The sequence below is a fragment of the Cupressus sempervirens genome, chromosome 2 (assembly GCF_028749045.1).
Source record: "Cupressus sempervirens isolate cs-2001-9-10 chromosome 2, ASM2874904v1, whole genome shotgun sequence".
Taxonomy (NCBI): Eukaryota; Viridiplantae; Streptophyta; class Pinopsida; order Cupressales; family Cupressaceae; genus Cupressus; species Cupressus sempervirens.
This window is the reverse complement of record NC_143119.1, coordinates 749,291,980-749,312,372: the sequence shown is the minus strand read 5'-3', so window position 1 is coordinate 749,312,372 and position 20,393 is coordinate 749,291,980. Positions and strand designations below refer to the sequence as shown.

Genomic DNA, 20,393 nt, shown 5'->3' with positions numbered 1-20,393 from the left:
CTCAAACAAAAAAATGATGGTGCCATGTGATCAAGACAAAAAAAATCTCTATGGAATGTACAAACCTTGGCACTAGAATTCTTCTCCATCTATGAGGCATTCAATGCTGGAGACAGAACCTTGTATCTACTCCACAAATAATGTGCTTACTAAAGTTGTTGCAGCAGAAAGTTCTCATAGGTTAGTTCTAATAAGGTCTGGTGAATAATATGTGAAAACATCAATATAGCCAAGGCACTAATTTTGCCCCATTTTCCTCATGTATGAGAGCCTTGAAGAGAAGCTCGGATAAAAAGAAATTAGTCATATGGATTAACTTAATAGTAGCAAAACTGAAGAGAAAAATTGTTGGCAGTGAACTACTTAAGCTGGAAATACAAGAAAAAGACTGGTCACAATGTATGGGCTATCCTAAGTGGCAAAAATGGTCATAGTACAGTGAAGTTCATAGTTTCAATTAATCTAATTTGTAATTAAAAAGAAATTTCACTGTATGGAAATATGAGGGCTTCTTTTACAAACTTTTTTTCATTTATAAGAATTTTAAGAAACTTTTTTTTGTCAAATTTTAAACCGAAAGGATTGCATTGAGCTAATGTTTGAAACTCTACCAAGAGGTAATTGAACTAAGGCATCCAAATCTTAACACACTATATTATAACAATTTCATAGTTAAGAGTTGTGCTTGTAGACAACATCCAAATCTTATCTGGTGGGTGCCTCTCATATTAAATTTTAAAATTATTTTTTTCTAGTTCAACATGGAATGACCTTTCATGTTGGTTAGTCTACTAACCCTAACTCATCTCATCTAGGTCATATTAGATCTTGATAAAGGGTAGTTTGCAACAATTTAACTTCTAATAGCTAGTTTGTAAAAGTAGTTAAAATAACTTGTTAGTAATACAATTATCTTCATAAGGAGGTCTAATTTGCATTCTCAGTACAACACTCACCCAAATATGCTTTCAAAAGGTATTTAAACAACAATTAGATCTTGAAAAAATTAGATATGAAAGTGGAAATGATAATTAGGTCATGTACCTCTTCTTCATCTCGTTTGCGCTTGTTTTCCTTAACCTTTTCGTGAAGATTTGCAATGTACTTATCAAATATCTCTCGACAGAAGCTTTCATCACTAATTGCCCTAAATATTCATATCCAATATATTTATAGCTACTACTAGTGTAAGGTACATGATAACTACCTTTAATTACTCACAATAAGATTAATTCCTGATAGTGGCTCTTTTACCTGTATGCTTTCACATCTTTGAGAAAAGGTATGCAATCCTCCCATTCTGAGGAAGCAAAAATTTCCTGAAATGGAAAAACAATATATAACTAATTTATCATTACATAGATAGAAATTCATTTATGATAAGAATAGAAATTCATTCATATTCAGGATTTTTAATGTACAAAACTCTGTGAAATTTTACTCCAAGTGTAAAAGTAGTAGAGGAAAAAGAGACTGCATTAGAAGGATTTTTTCCAAAATGAATAATGTAAACCTTCAGAGAATAAAGAAAAGATGTGAAATCATCTACCAGCCTTTCCCTCCTTTTTGCTTCTTTCTCTTCCTTTTCCTTTACTTGTTCAATCACTTCTTCAAACACAAGCTGCAAGCAATACACAGGATGTCAGTAAGACCTAACAAAATCATATATCCCAAAACAACTTGCATTACTTTCAACATTTGTAATTGTTTTAGTTTAACCTAATAAAAATCCATTATCCACTAATGAGAATAGACTAATGCATTTGTGATAGCGATTCACTTCCAGCAACTACTTACCAGTGCAAATGAGTCAAAACATAATATAGCTGATGCAATGATCAAATCAGTTAGGAAACAGAGTCATATGGAACATAAGGATAAGATCCTTGTTTGTATATATAGTAGTTACTAGGAACATAAAAATATGTGACAACATTGTTCAAAGGCAAATACCAAATACTTTTATTGTGATGTCTTCTGTAGCTGAGACAAAAAATCTAGAAATGTAACCAGAACAAACCTTAATATTTGTTTTAGATGCAGCAACCAAATCATCTAGTTCCCCAGTGGAGGCTTTGAACTTGTCAAGAGTCCATGCTGATGTTACTGCGAGCTACAATCATTACATCAAAAAGATTACAATATATTTTACATCCAATGGAAAATCTTAAAGCACAAAAGGCACACCTTTCCTGACTCCATAGCATCTTTTATGTTTGATTTTTCCTCCTGGTACTGCCAAAGATACATATTCAAAAAATGGTTACATCAAAGGAATCAAACATACATTGTCTTGAGTAATAATGATTGCAAGTCTGATTGTGAAAGTGCAATTAAATCCTACAATCAAATCATTAAAATATATGCAACTTTCTTACCTGCTTTTTCATCCCTTCTGTAACATCTTCAAACAAATCCTTGGGCGGTGAACCAGATGTATTTGAAGCAGGCTCTTTGCTTTATGATCCTCTAGTTCTTTGCTTTATCAAAGAACTGGAGGATCATAAAGCAAAGTGCCTGCTTCAAATGAAGTGTGTCTTTGTTGTAAGCAAGCCAGTTGCTTTATGATCCTCCAACAATCATCAAAATTCATCCCAGTTTTTACGTTCTTTTTGGCACAGTTCTTCCTGCATTTAAAAATATTCAAGTCATTCCAATATATAAAAATAAGATAGATGAAAACTATGGAAGCACACTGCTCTCTCATTCTAGACAACCTTTTGAATCGTTTGTACTTCTTCCTCCTCCAAATCAAATATAACACCTCAAAATTTTAGGATGTTCTCAGGTCATTAGGTATGACAGCTTTTGGAAAGATAAGATGCCCGTAACCGAAGCCATTATCCACATAATGACAACAAACTATTCATCAATCAAGATAAAAACCAAACAACTTTCCAAACACAGGCATTTCACAACTATGCCATCTCCAGCGCGCCTTCCAAATTTGAGTACAACAATATGGATTCTAAGATTACACCAAAAGCAGATCCAAAGAGAAAGTCAGATAAATTCGCAGGTTAACATGTGTATTCAACACAAGATCACAATTTCCTACAGGCAAGACTTTAAGATAGAAAAAAAAAAGAATGTGAATTTGAGATTTGCTGGGATACCTTGCAAAGTCATTACAATTTCAGCGATTCATGACTTCAGAATTCATAAAAGAAATAGAATAATGTTTTAAGGAAGATCAATTAGGGTTATAAAACCCAAGCATGAAATTGAGGAATAGGACAAAGAATGAAATTTCATTAGTTTATCAATCTAATTTCGTGTTCATGTTTTCTGCTCACCATAACCTTCGTACCCATCTCAAATATTATAATGTGAGCAAATGCCGAAAACTCACCTTGGTTGAGTGACTTGTCCACCCTTTTGATTCCCTCCATTGTTGAAAGAACTAAAATATATCAACAAATTAAGTGTTAGTGAAACTACTTGAACAAATGAAAGGGAAAAGTTAACAAATTTTGTACAATCTAAGGGATTTATTGTGAATTAAGTAGACTTCAAGATCATTTGATTTCTAACATATGATAATAGATCACACTATTGAAACATTGATATAACAAGCATACAATATATTGAAAAATAACAACAAAAAGCATTACATATTGTAAAAAAAATAATATGTACCAGAGATGCAACGGGTGAGGATGCCATCTCCTATAACCATACAAGTCCCCACAAGGGCTAGTATTAACAAACATCTCTTGGAAAAGTTACTTTTTTCAAGAGCTTCCTTTATCCTAATGGCTCTATTGGGCTGTCTACCTGCAACTTCAAGTGTATATGAGGAGAGTTTCCTGTCTTCTTCCTGGTGATTGGGTATCATGCTGACATTTGCATGGTAGCAAATCAAAGAATAAAGAGAAAACTTTCCACCTGCAAAAGAAATCGTCCCTTTAAACTTAGAACACATGTTTTCACATCAAAAAGATCAAACTTTGACCTAAAAACAAAGTGAAACTAGAGCTGTTATAATCTTACCATCTCCATTATCATTGGCCCACAATACAATGAAGACGTATTTGATGAGGGGAAAAAGAGGGAGAGAATATATGATCAAAGACAAAGCCCCAAGAACGTCATCAGGATGTTTGATGCCATCAGGAAAAGTACTCACATACACATAAAGTGGTGATGTTCCTATGTCCCCATAAACCAAAGCAATACTCTGAAACGCCAATTGCACAATTGCAGCCATGCTCAACATCTGAGAAACAGGATTTTTCATAAAGCGATGTTAGAATAGTTACTAAAATGGTCATAAATTATGTCGTTATAGTAAAAGAATACTTTAACTTAAGAGAAAAAAACTATACAATATTAAAACATGATATCATGCTTTAAAAACTAAAAAGGTACCTGTAATGAAGAACTTCATTTTGACTTGCTAATTGGTTGTCACTATTAACTATAAGCTTATCTTTAAAGTTTGATCTTCACTTGGTTTCAAGAATAGTTAAATATTCTCTACTTAACAAGGCCAACCACGTGAAGGTGGAAGCTCATTTGGCCCCTCCCCCCCCCCCCCCCCCCCCCTAACATCACTCTAAATTCCCCATTAACATTTAATAACATTGAATTCATCTATTTTTAAAATAGAATATTCAATCATTATAATCAAATGATAACATTCATTAACACATAAAATTCATAAACACACAACATTCACGAATAATTCATTAACACGCAACATTCAAGAGTAAGTCATTCATGAATAATTCATCAACACAATATTCATTAACAATATTCAAGAGTAAGCCATTCATGAATAATCATCTCTTTTTTGCTTTCTTGCCATTTCTTTTTTTCATAAAATTTCTAAGAGGAATATCAATTTCCTCGTTAGGATCCCTCTCCTCTACTGGTTCTAACACATGTCTCCTCCTCATCTGTTCAAGAACACCATGAGGCCGCTGCACCAAAGGGGGGTCCACTGCAATAACAAGTACTTCATGAAGTTAAATTCCCACCATTTTATATTAGTGAATTACGAGTCTTTATTTAAGTAAAAGAACTATAAATCAAAAAATTAATTTAAAAGAACAAAGCATAGATTTTCTTTACCTGAATGTGCCACATGATCTACCTACTGATCAGTTTGAACATCCTTTGGCACTCGTTCAGCACGACATGATTCTATATCCTCAACACAAAAAGGTTACACCAAGTTCAATTAAAGATGTTAAATTGTATTAATAATTACATAATTAGTTTTAAATAACAAATGAGCACCTCTATCGACGGTACGATGCACATCAGGGGCTTCATGATGCTGCGTATGATCTGTGTCAGGATTAACAGGCTGCATTGCAATGTCATGCACATTATTATCAAATAAATTGTTGCTCAAGTATTCAATTTCTAATATATTTTTTGGCATATTTACCTGTGCACATGATGCAAGAGACTATTCGTTTGGGGCAATGGAAGCTTGTCGTAGGCGTTCAGCCACCGCTGCATAGCCTTGCTTGAAGGCCATTTTTTTTTGTTCTTCTGTGGCCTCCAGATTAAAATCAACGCCCTACATTTTTTTATTAATTAACAAAATTATTTGCATTTTATAAATAATTTTTCTTTGCAATTCATTTATTGCTACTTACAACGCATGCTTTGATTTTCGAATATCCCCCAGAGCTAAGTTTGTGCTGCCCAACCTTTTCCAGCCTCGCCTTTGTTGCCTTTGATGTGTCCTACAACCTTTTAAAAGTTTGAAATATGTTAGATGATATAAAGAGAATACTAGAATCATTTTGGAAACATTTACTTCACTCGGGGTTGATGTCTTTGGAGGAAAAAATGCGCCATATGTATGGGTTCAATTTCCTGGTCAAAATTCATGGGATATTTTTACTGAGATCCTTGAGAAAGCACATATAGTTACAACTCCAAGAAGTGGGTTTGGACCCGCAGGTGAAGGTTTTATAAGGGTGAGTGCCTTTGGTCACAGAGAGAACATATTAGAAGCTTCATTTGTCAATATATATTCATTTGTCAATATATCTTATGTAGGATTTATGCTCAGATTGAGATTGAGATTTATAAGCAATTGTGTCAGCATATGAATTACATACCTTTCATATTTACAATAAAAAAATTTAAATACCAAAATTGAGGATTATGCGTGGTAGTATGTTGGAGAAATAACTCCTATTTTAGGGATTTTGACAAAACAACATAGCAAGAAATATTGAATTCAAAAGGATGAGAATGTGAAGGAACAAGAGGTGAAGGTTCAAATCACATGAAAAGTAATTTGTACACAGTGTGAATTTTGTTGTACATTATGTTGTATTTTAACAGTGCTCCCCCAAGGTAGATGTGTTAGGCTTGGTACTTTGTCTCTTTACTTCACTGATATATGTGTTTGAATTAGTCTACACACAAATAATTAACATGTTACCAAAGCTGATACGCCTTTTGTGAGCTTGCAAAGAGCTAAGGAATGGAAGAGAAAGAGTGGAAGCAGGGTGATATCAGGAAAAATCTCTTAATGAGTTTCCATCTTTACAGTTTCCACAGGAGAAAAAGCAGGGATTCCCTAAAAAGGATAATCTATTGGTTGGGTATAGACACATAATCCATGTGATCAAAGCTTCAGCAACAACAAAAAATACTAAAAAAGAAGAATGGATTTTAGATATGGTGGAAATGCTCAGCTTTAAATTCTTTAGGATTCTTAGACTACATTGTTATCTGAAGATAGAGATTAGATTTTGTGATGCTTCACACTTAAATATGATGTATAATGTATATGCACTTCTTTTTTGATATGCAACAAAGCACAAAATGGAATTGATGACAGTATAAAATAACAATCACTAATGACAACATTATATGCTGTTATCATAGTTAACAGAATACTACAGAATATGGGATTTGATATCTTCAATGATGGATTTCATCAGGATTTACATGCAGATTAAGTGCAGATTTGATGCACACATGACCCAAAAGAAAACAGGGGATAGGAAACTCAAGATAGCAAGCAATTATTGTAAAAGAAAGGGAAAGTCAACAAGTATAGAGGTCAAGGCGTTGCCTATTTTTATGACTCAAAATTTAACATGGTACATCAGATCACAAGATTCAGTTGTCACAACTTTGAGTAGGAATTTCTTAGTTGAATTAGAGTTTGAGTTCAACGAAGATAAAATTTGAGAAAATAACCCATAGGAGACATAGGCTCTAAAATTTGTCACTAAATATGAATAAAGGGCTTCATTTTGTCAATATATCTTATGTAGGATTTATGCCTAGATTGAGATTGAGATTTATAAGCAATTGTGTCAGCATATGACTTACATACCTTTCATCAATAGATAGATTAAATTGAGCTAGTTGAAATTGTTGATACTGAAGTTGAACCCTAAATTTGTTCATTAATGTACTAGTAGTTAATACTATTGCATACCTTTTTGGATTTGCTGGTGCACTTTCTTTTGGCGGACGTTGCCCTTTCTCCTTTGCATCCAAAATAAACTCATTCCAGTCCCTCACTGAAACAAAGGGAGGACGCTTGTACTTCGGGTTGTGGATGAGGCTCTTTCTATATGTGTCCCTCACAACCTTAAGATGTTTGGCAGCTTTTTGTAACAATTTCTTACGATCAAAAATATTACTACCAAACTCATGCTCTATATCTTTGATGAGCTCATCTTTTAATTTTTGAGATTGGTTGTTCCACCTTTTAAGAAAAAACACTAAATTGTTAGATATAGCTAGTATAAGAAAAGACTCGAATGAAAGGAAAAATGTTGCACCAATTAATGATATGAAAAAAAATAGTGGGATAAAATTAGTTCAGTTATGATGTACAACAACCTAGTATGTATGGTGGGCCCAAATTTTCGCAGCCTGAGGTCATAAAAGCCTCCTATAAAATGTATTGTTTCCTGCAAAAAATGTCATGGGATAATTAATAGTAAAAACCATTAAAATGAATCATATGAAAGAAGACTCCCACTTTTGGTTCTCTATAGAAAAATTAGTTAGTATCTTCTACTCAAAGCATGAAATTGCAATGTACCAAATTACTAAACTAGAGAATTACTGGTATAGACAAAAGGTCATTGATAATTCAGATGATCCTACCAAACCCCTAATAAAAAGGAATTCCAGAATAATTAAACAACTTGCATAATACGACACACTAAAGGTCATGAGGCATCACTCCACATCAAATGCCCTTGCATTCACCACTTCCTATCATGTTTACATCTTGCAAGAAAATCCTTATTACAATATAAAAAATAATTATTTAAAGTACCTGGAAGCTTAGGACATTTCAAAGGCATTAATTCATTATGGTCAATCAACAACGATGTCTCCATAGATCCGTGCTAGAAACACGGGTAGCTCCAGGAAATGACGGTGAATTATCACCAATAGATGTACTATGATCCGCATTTGGCAGCGTACCAGATGGTGCATCTCCTACCACAAAAAAAACAATACACTATGTGATGCATCCCAAGATTAAAGTACATATTATCAACTCATAATTAACACAAAACAAAATATAGAAAAACAAGGATTTACTAGCTAGATGTCCCCTTGTTGCCGACATTGCAATCGGCAATCTTGTACGGGCGTCCGTCAACATCGTAGGAGTCTCCTGCACTAGATGACTTGAACAATACATTGTTAGCAAAGACATTCTAAAATAATAAAAGTAAGAGTTAAGAAGTTTTGAATGTTCAAAATAAAAAATTCCTTCTAACTTGTCAACTAAAAGATTATTTTACCAATTGCAGTTGAAACTCTGCTACTACCGCCCTCACCGCGTTGTCCTTGACCACATTCTGGATCAATTCCCAAAAATTCTTGTATAACAAGAATTTAGTAGTTAAAGTTTCTTACAACTCTTTAAAAAAATTGCATCAATAAATTATTTTTGCACATATTACATATTTTACTTCACAACATAAAAGATTATAAAATATAAATCTTTATTAAACTTTTGTTATAACTAAATATTCATTGGAGCTTACTTCATAACACTGAGCTTGCGCTTTCAATTCTGATAGCCTCTTCCTCATCTCCTCGGGTTCCATATTTGCCTCATCCAAAATTTTCATTGCTTCTAAATTAATTTGCCTAATTTTTTTTTAAAACATTTTTATAAAATTGGGAGTATCAACAATATCGGCCTCATCAGAATGCATAGCTAGTGGCTCGGTGGTCACTGCTACTACTTTACCCTTATCCTGAACATCAAATTGTGAGAGGAATATCAGTAAAACTATCATAAAAACTCAAAAACCGTAAATAAAATAATGTAATAATATAACATTTTTCAACTATGTAATTTGTACAATTTCAAAAAGGTTTACCTTCACTGAAGAAGGGGTGGGAGTAGCATCCTGCTAACCTCTATCATCTGTCGGATCCATATCATCCTGTCACAAAGATTAAACATAAGAAATTCAGCTAACTGAAAGCAATAGATAGCAAAAGAAACTTATTAACAAAATGGTAAATAGTACTTACAACCCTCATGATAGTAACATTGTTTGTATCTATGTGATTTAAATGGTAATCAATTAGCAGTTCTTCCCTTGCACTTATTGATTTTATTGCACAAACAAAAACTTCATTCCCCTCACACGCCTCAAATATGCAATTGGGTTGCTTACTAGTTGAAGCAGGTCGCGTACTATTTATAAAACCTACAATATTACCTATTTCTTTTGGTCTCCCATCAATGTACATAGCAAATCTTTTACTTTGATCATTTTCTTTCCGTTGTATATAATTAGCTGATACCCCATACCTACGCATACTTTTTTTATATCGAACAATCCACATCCAATCATTGTAATTGTAACATGGACCGACATACTTGAACAATTCAACAACTTTGTTGTAACATACCTTTATCCCATCTATGGAAAATAGGCCCAAACCATGTAATGAGGATGGAGCAATGCGATATATCCTCTCATTAACACAAAAATTTGTGTTAATTGGAGGTAGCTCATTGGGTATCCATTCTTTCTCAATGTGTGAGTACTGAAAGGGCACCTTGATGTTGCCTTTGGTCTCATCATCATAAGAACATGAACCCCCATTAGCAAGGAAAAATTGCATGCGTTTATCAAATTTTTTTCTATTCTTTTGACCTCTAGTTGATCTCCCTCTTTTAGCCATACTGCATGTAGAGCTTTCATCTACCATTTCCTCATTTCCCTCATTCGATGTAGATAGATTTGACAAGTACCTATTTGGTGGGTCTTGCAATCCATCAAATGGAAAGTGAAAGTGACATATATAAAATGTAGTAAGTTGAAAGTGATTATACAATTATATTTCTATACGGACCTTCTTTGTCTATATATACATTATATGATTATATAATGTCTATTTATAACATACGTGCTCAATGATAAACAAGAAGAATATAAGAAAATTATGTCTATTTATTGACTTATACCAGCTGATCCATGTCACTGTGCACAATCCACGCCAAACAGGTCAAATCTCATGTAGTCAATTGACTGTTTGCAAAAAGGGTGACAATCAGACACAATATAAACATTGGTAATTATAAATAACCTATGTTGTAATCATTAGAAATGAACACAATAAATATGTAATCAAATTTCCTGAATATGTTAATCATTTACCTTAAGTTAGCTAAAAATTACATGATACACGTTTGCTACAAATAACTTAGAAGACAACAACTTAGAAGACAACATGAACAATAGGCAACATCGCAAACATGTCAACAGAAGGGGTGATGATGTACCTGTAGTCAATTGACTGTTTGCAAAAAGGGTCATAATCAGACACAACATAAACATTGGTAACTATAAATAACATATGTTGTAATCATTAGAAATGAACACAATAAATATATAATCAAATTTCTTGCATATGTTAATATTTATCTTAAGTTCACTAAAAATTACATGATACGTGTATGCTACAAATAACTTAGAAGACAACATGAACAATATGCAACATCATAAACATGAACAAATTTACCTTATATATGGAACACAAGATCGTCAACAGAAGGGGTGATGACATTTGTAGTCATTGATTATCTTCATCATCATCATCATCATCATCATCATCATCACCATCATCATCATCATCATCATCATCATCGCCATCATCACCATCATCATCACCATCATCATCGCCATCATCATCGCTATCATCACCATCATCATCGCCATCATCACCATCGCCATCATCATCATCATCACCATCATCATCATCATCATCACCATTACCATCGCCATCATCATCATCACCATCATCTTGATCTTCATCATCTACTTCTTCATCATCTTCAATATCTTCTTCTTCCATAACATTATACTTTATCGGCCTTCCTCTTGGATCATGTCTAACAACAAATCACCAACCCTATTTATTTGGAACCTCTGAGTAAAACACTTTCTCACATTGGCTTGGAAGAACATAGGGCTCATCTCCAACTGGCTCAAATGACCTTGTATTGATCATTGTAAATCCATTATCATGTTGAATAACTATTCTATCTGGATCATTTTGATTTAGTCATAACTTGTACCATTTGATGACGAATAGAACTACTTTGAAGGTGTTAAATTCACACTCAATTATATCATCCAAGATGCCATAGTATTGATTTTGAGATTGTTGAGGATGTATGTCGCTTCTAGATGATATATTGGTGACCTAGAAAACTGCAGTTATCCCAGAACCATAAGTTTTCTTTGTGTCATCCAACCTTTTTATGCAGAATTTGTGGCCATGATAGTACATAGCTTTGTGGTGCTTGACCTGCAATTTTTGAAGTCTGTGTAAATTAGTTGCTTTGTGAGTTTATACGAAACATACGTCGAGTTATGATCATTAATAAATTTTTACGTACCTCTCCACCTCTTAAACCATTTACTAGATCAACTACCATTGACATAACATTGGAATCTCCATTACGATGAGCTTCTATAACCAATGAAGCAACACCTTCCCATGTTAATGAGCAACCATTTTGTTGACATCATTCAATCCATTCCATCATCCAATCAAGATTATTCGCAATATACAAATGTATTGCATCCCACTCTTGACCACCTGTTTCAAATAAATACGCCAATTAAAAATAACTTATATTGAAGATTTATATGAATTAATTAACTATAATAAAATTTTATATTTACCTCTCACTTTCCTCGATCTACCTTTGCCCATCAAGTACTCCCCTTCAAATTTGTTAATTGAGTTGGGATCCCAAATACAATCTACATGGATGTTTGCAGCAAACTTAGGAAGATATTCAGTAATGTACACCATGGTCTGGTATACCATATATCCCTCCACCATAGAACCCTCGGGATGTGCTCTCTATCGAACCAAGCCTTTCAAAAATTTCAAGTGCCTCTCAACCATCTACATTGACTTGGTTGGTATAGGTCCACACAATTCAATCTCCTCAACTTAATGTATGAGGTAGTGTTCTTGTGCATTGAAAAAACTTGGAGGTAGACACTTTTTCATTTCACACATCAGAAGAGGAATTTTTCTCTTCCAATATTTTATATCTTCTTTATTGATTTCTTTAGATGAAAACCACCTCATGTATTTTCCAAGATCATATATAACCTGTTTGACATTGTTTGCAAAGTGGTGTGGGAGAGATAGAGGTAGAAGGTACTGCAATATTTGTAAAATGATCTTGTCAATATTTTATAAAAGAATGCAATTGAAACTACATGCAGTATATAAATATATAGTGAATACAAAATAACATGAATTACCTTAATAAATGTATGCCAATCGTGTGTTTTTAACCTTGGCCCAAATTCACTTTTATTTGATATGACATTGTTTATGTTTGCAGCAAATCCTGTGGGAAATCGTATTTTTTTTATGACTTGTTTTATAGCATTGCTCTGCTACTCTGACAATAACCAACTAAGGGCACTTGTATCAATCCGATCTCCATTGTTATTTGGTCGAATACCATTTTTCATTGCATGGTTGGATTCTTCAATGTCACTACAAGTTTTGACAATTTGATCTTTGTCATGCCTTCCATCCAAGATTTTCCATAATGTCTCTGCTACATTCTTTCCAATATGCATAGGATCAAACAAATGCACAATTGGGAGTTGCTCGTAGTACAGAAACCTAGTAAATTGTGTAGGATAAATTTTTAGTCCTTTTGGAAGTTGGACATTGATGTCTTGACGACCTTCACAGCCATCAATCACATCATCAGTAAACAAAACACAATATCAAAATATAAATTTGAAACAAAAAGCATCAAATGGAATGACATTACCTCGACGATTTATTTTATTGTATGCCAACTTCCATAGGCGAGGTGTCATTCTTTGTGGCTTTGATGTAGTCTCTTCTAGACCATTGAAAAGATGTTTTTCGATAATTCGGTACTTATGATTTCTGTGCAGAAAGTGTCTATTCTCATCAAACACCTGCTTTCTTAAACTTTTTGAATGACAAGATTTCGTCTTTGGACCACAAACTGGACATGCAAATTTACCCTTTGTATGAAGACCTACAAGATTGTGTATAATTGGATTAAATGTGTTAACTTTGACATACCAAAAAAGAGGTGTCCAGAAGAGAACATACCACAAAAATGTGTTAGCCCAAGGGCATTGTGTATTGTCCATACAAGCATTGCATGAAATTGAAATTGTCTTTGTCCTATTGGTCTACAAATTTCATACATAGTAACCCCATTCCATAACACCACCAACTCATCGATAAGGGGTTCAATATATATGTTGATATCTTTGACTTGGTACTTACCTAGTTGAATGAGCAAAAACATTACATAATTATTTTGACCATTTGATGGATTAGTAATAATAAATTAATTTAGATGACCACTAAATCAAAAAATACCTAGAATAATCAGTGTCAACATTATGTGCTCTCTCTTTATGGACAACCAAGGAGGTATGTTATTGTTGATAACAAAAACATGGCACACTGAGTAAGTAGATCTCATCTCTCCATAAGGATTGACACCGTCTACTGCCAATGAAAGCTTGAGATTACGAGGTTCTTCTTTAAAGTGTGGCCTTTTTTCCTCTATTTCCTTAAATGCTAAACCATCTGTAGGCATTCACATAATGTCATCTTGACTTCTATTGCGTGCATGGTAATCTATAAATTGTGCCAAGCTATTTCACTTGAATAATCGTTGCAGACGTGGAATAATGGGAATATGCCGAAGAACCTTGCGAGGCACCTTTTTTGTTAATCAATTTGATTGATATCTACTAATATGACAAGTAGGGCATTGTGTTGCAAATTCATGCTGTTTATAATATATAATATGATCATTCAGACATGCATCTATTGTTTGATACTCCATTCCAATATCTTTCGTGATGGCAGATAATTCTTGGTATGAGTGAGGTAGAATGTTTGATGGTGGTAACAAACACTCACCTATCAACCTACGACCAAAAATATAATTTCTTAATTTAAAGAATATTAATTGCTACAGGAAACCAATGTTAATTGTAAGGGAACTATGAGTAAAATAATGAAAGAAGATGGCATACCTTAACATACGTGTCATTGCTACACTTGATAAACTATTCATTACCTTTAAGTTCACCAATAGCAATACAATGGCAAGAAGAGTTGTTTTGGAGCCTTCATATAGGGGCTGCTCTGCCTTCTCAAGTAAAGGTACATCAAACTCTGCATCATCATCACCATCATCATCACCATCATCATCATCATCATTATCATCTTGATCATCGTGATCTTCATCATCCTGATCTTCTTCCGTGGTATCGTTACCTTCTACTTCAATATTCACACCTCCATGTTCCCTCGTTTGGAAATCCGCATTCTCCGAATTGTCATGGTCCATAAAATGAAACTTAGGGATGTTGACCTATATGAAAATGATGACCTTATATTAACCATGACCATGATGTCATCATCAAATCATGTCTCATGTAATTTATAAACTATTAAAATACATACCAATGGGCGATACTCGTTTCCCCCTTCAATGTGACCATGTTGCCTACAATGTCGCTTAGCTGTTGTGATTAGATATCTTCGAGTCTTTAAGCCCTTACACATTTTGCAAGGACAATAACATTTTCCATCACCTTTTCTTTTTAAGTTAGACCACAGTCTAGCAATTGCCTCCCTATTTTTTTGTGCGTTGATATCGTCAAACATGGTCTTTCTTGAATGGAATGATTCATTGGTGGAAGAAGGATGATTTGTTTGCAACCTGCCGATGGAGTAGTAAGAGGAAGACACATATAAAAAGGAGCTAGGTCTCTGAACCAAGTAGGAGTTAGGACATGCTGGAGTGGGGTCAGCCCAAGATATTTTGGAATCTTGAAGAACTTGGTAAAGGGTATCTAGAAAGGTGAAAATAAACAAGTATTTTTACAGCTACAAAGGAGGAATCGAGAGCATTATAAATAATGAAGAAGAAACTTAAATCCATACAACTTCACCTCTATTTACAATTTGACCTTTTTGCAAGTGAAATATGACAATATACAAAATTTCCAATCACATTTTCACTTAAAAAAGAACACCAAATATACCTTTGCTACAATATCTTCTTCAAATTCTTCACTATCAGATTCTTCAGAATTGCAAGCCCCTGTGCAGAAAAAAGATGAGATGTACTAAGTAATTTTTGATGGGCAATATTTAAACAAATCGACTATCAAAAAAATAATTTATGAAATTTAGTTGCTTTATTATGTACTGAAGACTTGGCAAGATGTTCCCAAGTCTATCTATAGAATGCTTATCTGCATGGTTATTTGCAAATAGTCTAGTATGGTGGCGCTTTTGAACAACAACAAATGTCACTGGGGCCTTAAATTCATTGACTCTTATTTTAAGAAAAATCTACCGCGAGACTTATTTTTTAGATGCATGATCAGAAATGATTTCCACATTGAAAAGTTTTATGAGAATTCCTAGGTTCAACAACGATGTCTTTTCTAGGGCTTATATCATCTCTTTTTTTGAGCTTATGCAAGTGACAAAGTATGAGAAGGGTAGACTTTAGCAATGGCTATTGCTTTTGTTATTATTCCATTATTTATTATTTTTCTTATCTCATATCTATGTTTATTTTACATTTTTTCATTTCCACGTAAATTGTGGCCTGAGGAGCCACACCTTTTTATATTGATTTAAGAAAAAAGATCACACATACGGGTGCATCTATAGCTAACTACTTAACATCTAGAATCATATTAACAAAAAGGTTCATATTCATTCTCAAACATATAAAATTGTACATCAGCATAGCCACCAGGGCTAGCCTCCAAGAGCAATCTAGAAAATTTCCACTATTTAGAAGGGTGACAAGAATCATAGTCCATCTTGCAAAAATCATTTTCCAGACCGATACATAGGATTTCTCAAGAGTATATAGAATAGCCCAAGCTTCCATCTAATTTTTAGAATGAGTACTTAAGGAAGTAGAAAAGAAAAACTAAACAGGGCTTAAAGTTCCACTACTAGTACCACCCATTCCTGTTGGACGTGGATTACTCCTTCAAAACCCATCTATATTGATTTTGAGGAAATCATTTGGGAGGGGAGACACTAACCTAAATGGTTCACTTTCTTGACTTGCTAAACTCTGGGACCAAACCTATTTTGTGAAGAAAGAGAAAAACATTGATCCAAGTGATTAGCAATGTGGAGATCCAAATGAACAGTTGACTGAGATAGCTCTTGTTTCGACAGACCACCCTCTCATGAAATGCCATTCATATTATAATCTTGCACGATCTTATCATAGAAAAGGTGATTATGAAATTGCTGGCTGCTACTACTATTTGGCACCCTCAAATTACATGTTACGCTTTGATGTTGGTGTTGCCATTCAGAAGTTTTCAACTTCAACACTTCAAAAGCAAAAACGTACTGCCGATGAGGTTATGAAAATGTCACCTATGCAAATAAATGTTACTTATACAAATGTGGGTTATGACATCTTGTACATATGTTACTTATTCTAGTGTCACTTAATCAGTATCGCTTTTAAAATTTGTAAAACTAATATTGTTCTTCAAACTTACTCTTTTGTTGGTTTAGAGTCAAAAATTTATTTTTTAAAATTAAATATTTAAATTTATATTGGAAAAGGTAGAAACAAATACTTATTGATTTAACTCAATTTATAATTGTTATTTAAATATTTCTTAAAATAACATAATTCTTAATCTTTTTTTTAATTCTCTTCCAACTATCTCTATTTAGTGCCTACCATGTTTATGTGCATGTTTTTTTATGTGTTTTGGATAATAAGTCTAATTTAATTTGTCTATGGACTAAGACCTTAAATTATTGAGCTTCTCTTTGTTTTGTGAAAACTATAGCATTCTCTACTTAATAGGGCCAACCACGTGAAGGTGGAAGCTCATCATGGCCCCTCTTAGGAGTCTCTTATGACCCTTTATGACATTTTAAGAGCTCTAAGATTTATTCTTAGGGATTGTAAATGGTCATAAAGGGTCATAAGAGATCTTAGGACACAATAACTAAGAAATATAATTGTAAGCATCATGTTCACATTTTTTTGGAATCAATGTAATTGAGTTGTATACCCAAGCGACAAAGTGCATCTAGAAAATGAAACTACAACCTATTGGGATTGAGACAAACCTCATAAAATAAAAGTAGCTAGGAATGATCGCTTGCCAATATCTGTTAAATAGATTTGTGGGAGGACCTTGTATTCATGAACTACACCTTGTATTCATGAGCTAGGAATGATCGCTTGCCAATAGTTGTTGAATACATTTGTTGGAGGACCTTGTATTCATGAGCTACAAATGTATTCAGCAACTGTTGGCAAGCGATCATTCTTACAGATGAATTAGACTTGGAATCGAAGGTGTGGAAGTTGCTTTGCATTTCTTGGGTACACAACCCAATTACGTTTCCAAAAAAATGTGACCATGATGCCTACAATTATGTTTCTTAGCTATTGTGAAATCTACATATTTGATAGGAGAAGCCTTTGAAGTTTATGTTGTGAATCCACTAAATAGGGTCAAGATTTGATTTGGGAATGTTGGTCAGATGATCTGAGAGAAAGAATGGACAGACAGATGGAGAGAGAGATAATACAAGTGGTAGAAAGAGCCATGCCATTTGCAGGACGCCACCATCCTTTTGGTAGATCAAAGGAAAACATGGTAAGGACTATAATACACATTGTCCTCAAGAATATTATCTAGGAGTCTTTCTATCACTTGTATTATCTCTCTCTCCATCTGTCTCTCAATTGTTTCTCACAAATCGTTAGACCATACTATTTAATCTTGCCAAGCTGTTTGAACAACTACATGACACTAAAAAAGAAAATCTTTTGTACAGGCTAATATTGTTCAAGTTTCTTGATTATGTGGATGCATATCTACGACTTGCAGCCATGGCCCAGGCTCGAAATGAGGTCCAACTAAGCCTAGAATTGATTGGGGAGGCACTTAAGGTGGATAAAACCTCAGTAAATGCGATTACCATGCTTGGAAACCTGGAACTAAAAATAGATGACTGGCTTAAAGTAAAAGAAACAATTAAAGCTGCACAAAATGTATTAGATGGTAAGGATGCTTATGCTGACATTAATTCTCTTAGAAATTGGAATTATTTTGCAGCTTCACACAATGAGAAGAAGGATCCAGATGCGGAGGGAATACATCTTGATAAGGCTAGGGAACTGTATTGTAAAATGTTGGCTCAGAGACCTAGAAATGTCTATGCTGCAAATGGGGTAGGCATTGTGCTAGCCGAAAGGGGTCATTTTGATATTGCAAAGGAAATTTTCACACACGTTCAAGAAGCTGCAGCAGGAAACATCTTTGTTCAGATGCCTGATGTGTGGGTAAATCTAGCACATGTTTACTTTGCACAAGGACAGTTTAGGCTTGCAGTGAAAATGTATCAAAATTGTTTGAGGAAATTCTATTTTGGCACTGACACCCAAATTTTATTATATTTAGCTCGATTACATTATGAAGCAGAACAGTGGCAAGATTGTAAAAGAAAATTATTAAGAGTAGTACATTTGGCACCCTTAAATTACATGTTATGCTTTGATGTTGGTGTTGCCATGCAGAAGTTTTCAACTTCAACACTTCAAAAGGAAAAATGTACTACTGATGAGGTTCGTCAAGCAGTGTCTGAATTAAAGAATGCACTCCATGTGTTTAGACAACTATTAGTAGTGCCAAGCCCTTATACACATGAATTTGATGAGAAGAAGATAGAGTTTCATGTGGACTACTGTAAACACTTGCTTGATGCTGCCAAAGTTCACAGAGAAGCAGCAGAACACGAAGAACAACAAAGCCGTCAAAAGCTAGAAGTAGCACGCCAACTTGTCTTGGCTGATGAGGCAAAATGGAAAGTTGAGGAAGAAAAAAGGATTATGATGGAAAGGAGAAAGCAAGAAGAATAATTGCAGCGGGTGATACAACAAGAGAAGCAATTTGAACGTGTGAAAGAATTATGGAAGAGTAAGCGTAAGGACAGAGATGATGATGATGATGAGGCTAGTCAGTCTGAAAAGAAAAGAAAGAAGGAAAAGAAGAAAAAGAAGAAGCATAAGGATCATAAGGCTTATGATTCTAATATGGAGGAACCTGATATTGCCATGGAAAATGAGGCAAATTATATGAGTGATAAGGCAGAAGCTGATACGGAAAATGCCCAAGATCTTCTTGCAGCTACAGGTCTAGAAGACTCTGATGATGGCGAGACAAATTCTCCAGTTTTAGAAAAATCATGAAGGAGACGTGCATACACTAATTTGTAAGATGAAGAACCCTTACAAAAACAGAGTCTGAGAGAAGACAATACTTTTGATGATGATGTCTAGGCTTCCTGAGGATTAACTAAACAGATTCCAAGAGAAGATGATGCATAGAGTGATGATGGATAAGCTACCTAAACATTTAGTCAATCAAATATGCCTTGTCCCTTCCAAATCTATTTGACATTGTTCCAAGTCAAAAAAATCAATTGAATCATCTATATGGAATCTTTTTTTTTTTCCATTTATTGTTTTATATGGGCAACCTATTCTTGTCCTTATTCTAGAACATTTTCTGTGTTCTTCAATGTATATGCTTTATCTTCCTATTAGAAAACACAATTGAAAATAGATTATCTATTTTCTTGAGGTTTAACCTAACAGATTCCAAGATAAGATGATGCATACAATGACGATGGATAAGATACCTCAAAGTTTATTCAATCAAATATGCTTTGTCCCCTCCAAATCTGTTTGACGTAATTAAATGAGATCTATTCAAAAAGCCTCAAACGAATCATCTGTAGGGCATCTTTACATTTTTTCTATTTATTGTTTTTATGGAAGCCTATACTTGTCCTTT

The 20,393-nt window shown here is 34.0% G+C and overlaps 1 pseudogene; it reads left to right on the top strand.

Annotated features, from left to right (window-relative positions):
* LOC149575588 (protein CTR9 homolog pseudogene) overlaps positions 1–19,985 on the top strand; it is a 69,597-nt pseudogene extending 49,612 nt beyond the window's left edge.
* Positions 19,986–20,393: the final 408 nt, after the last annotated feature.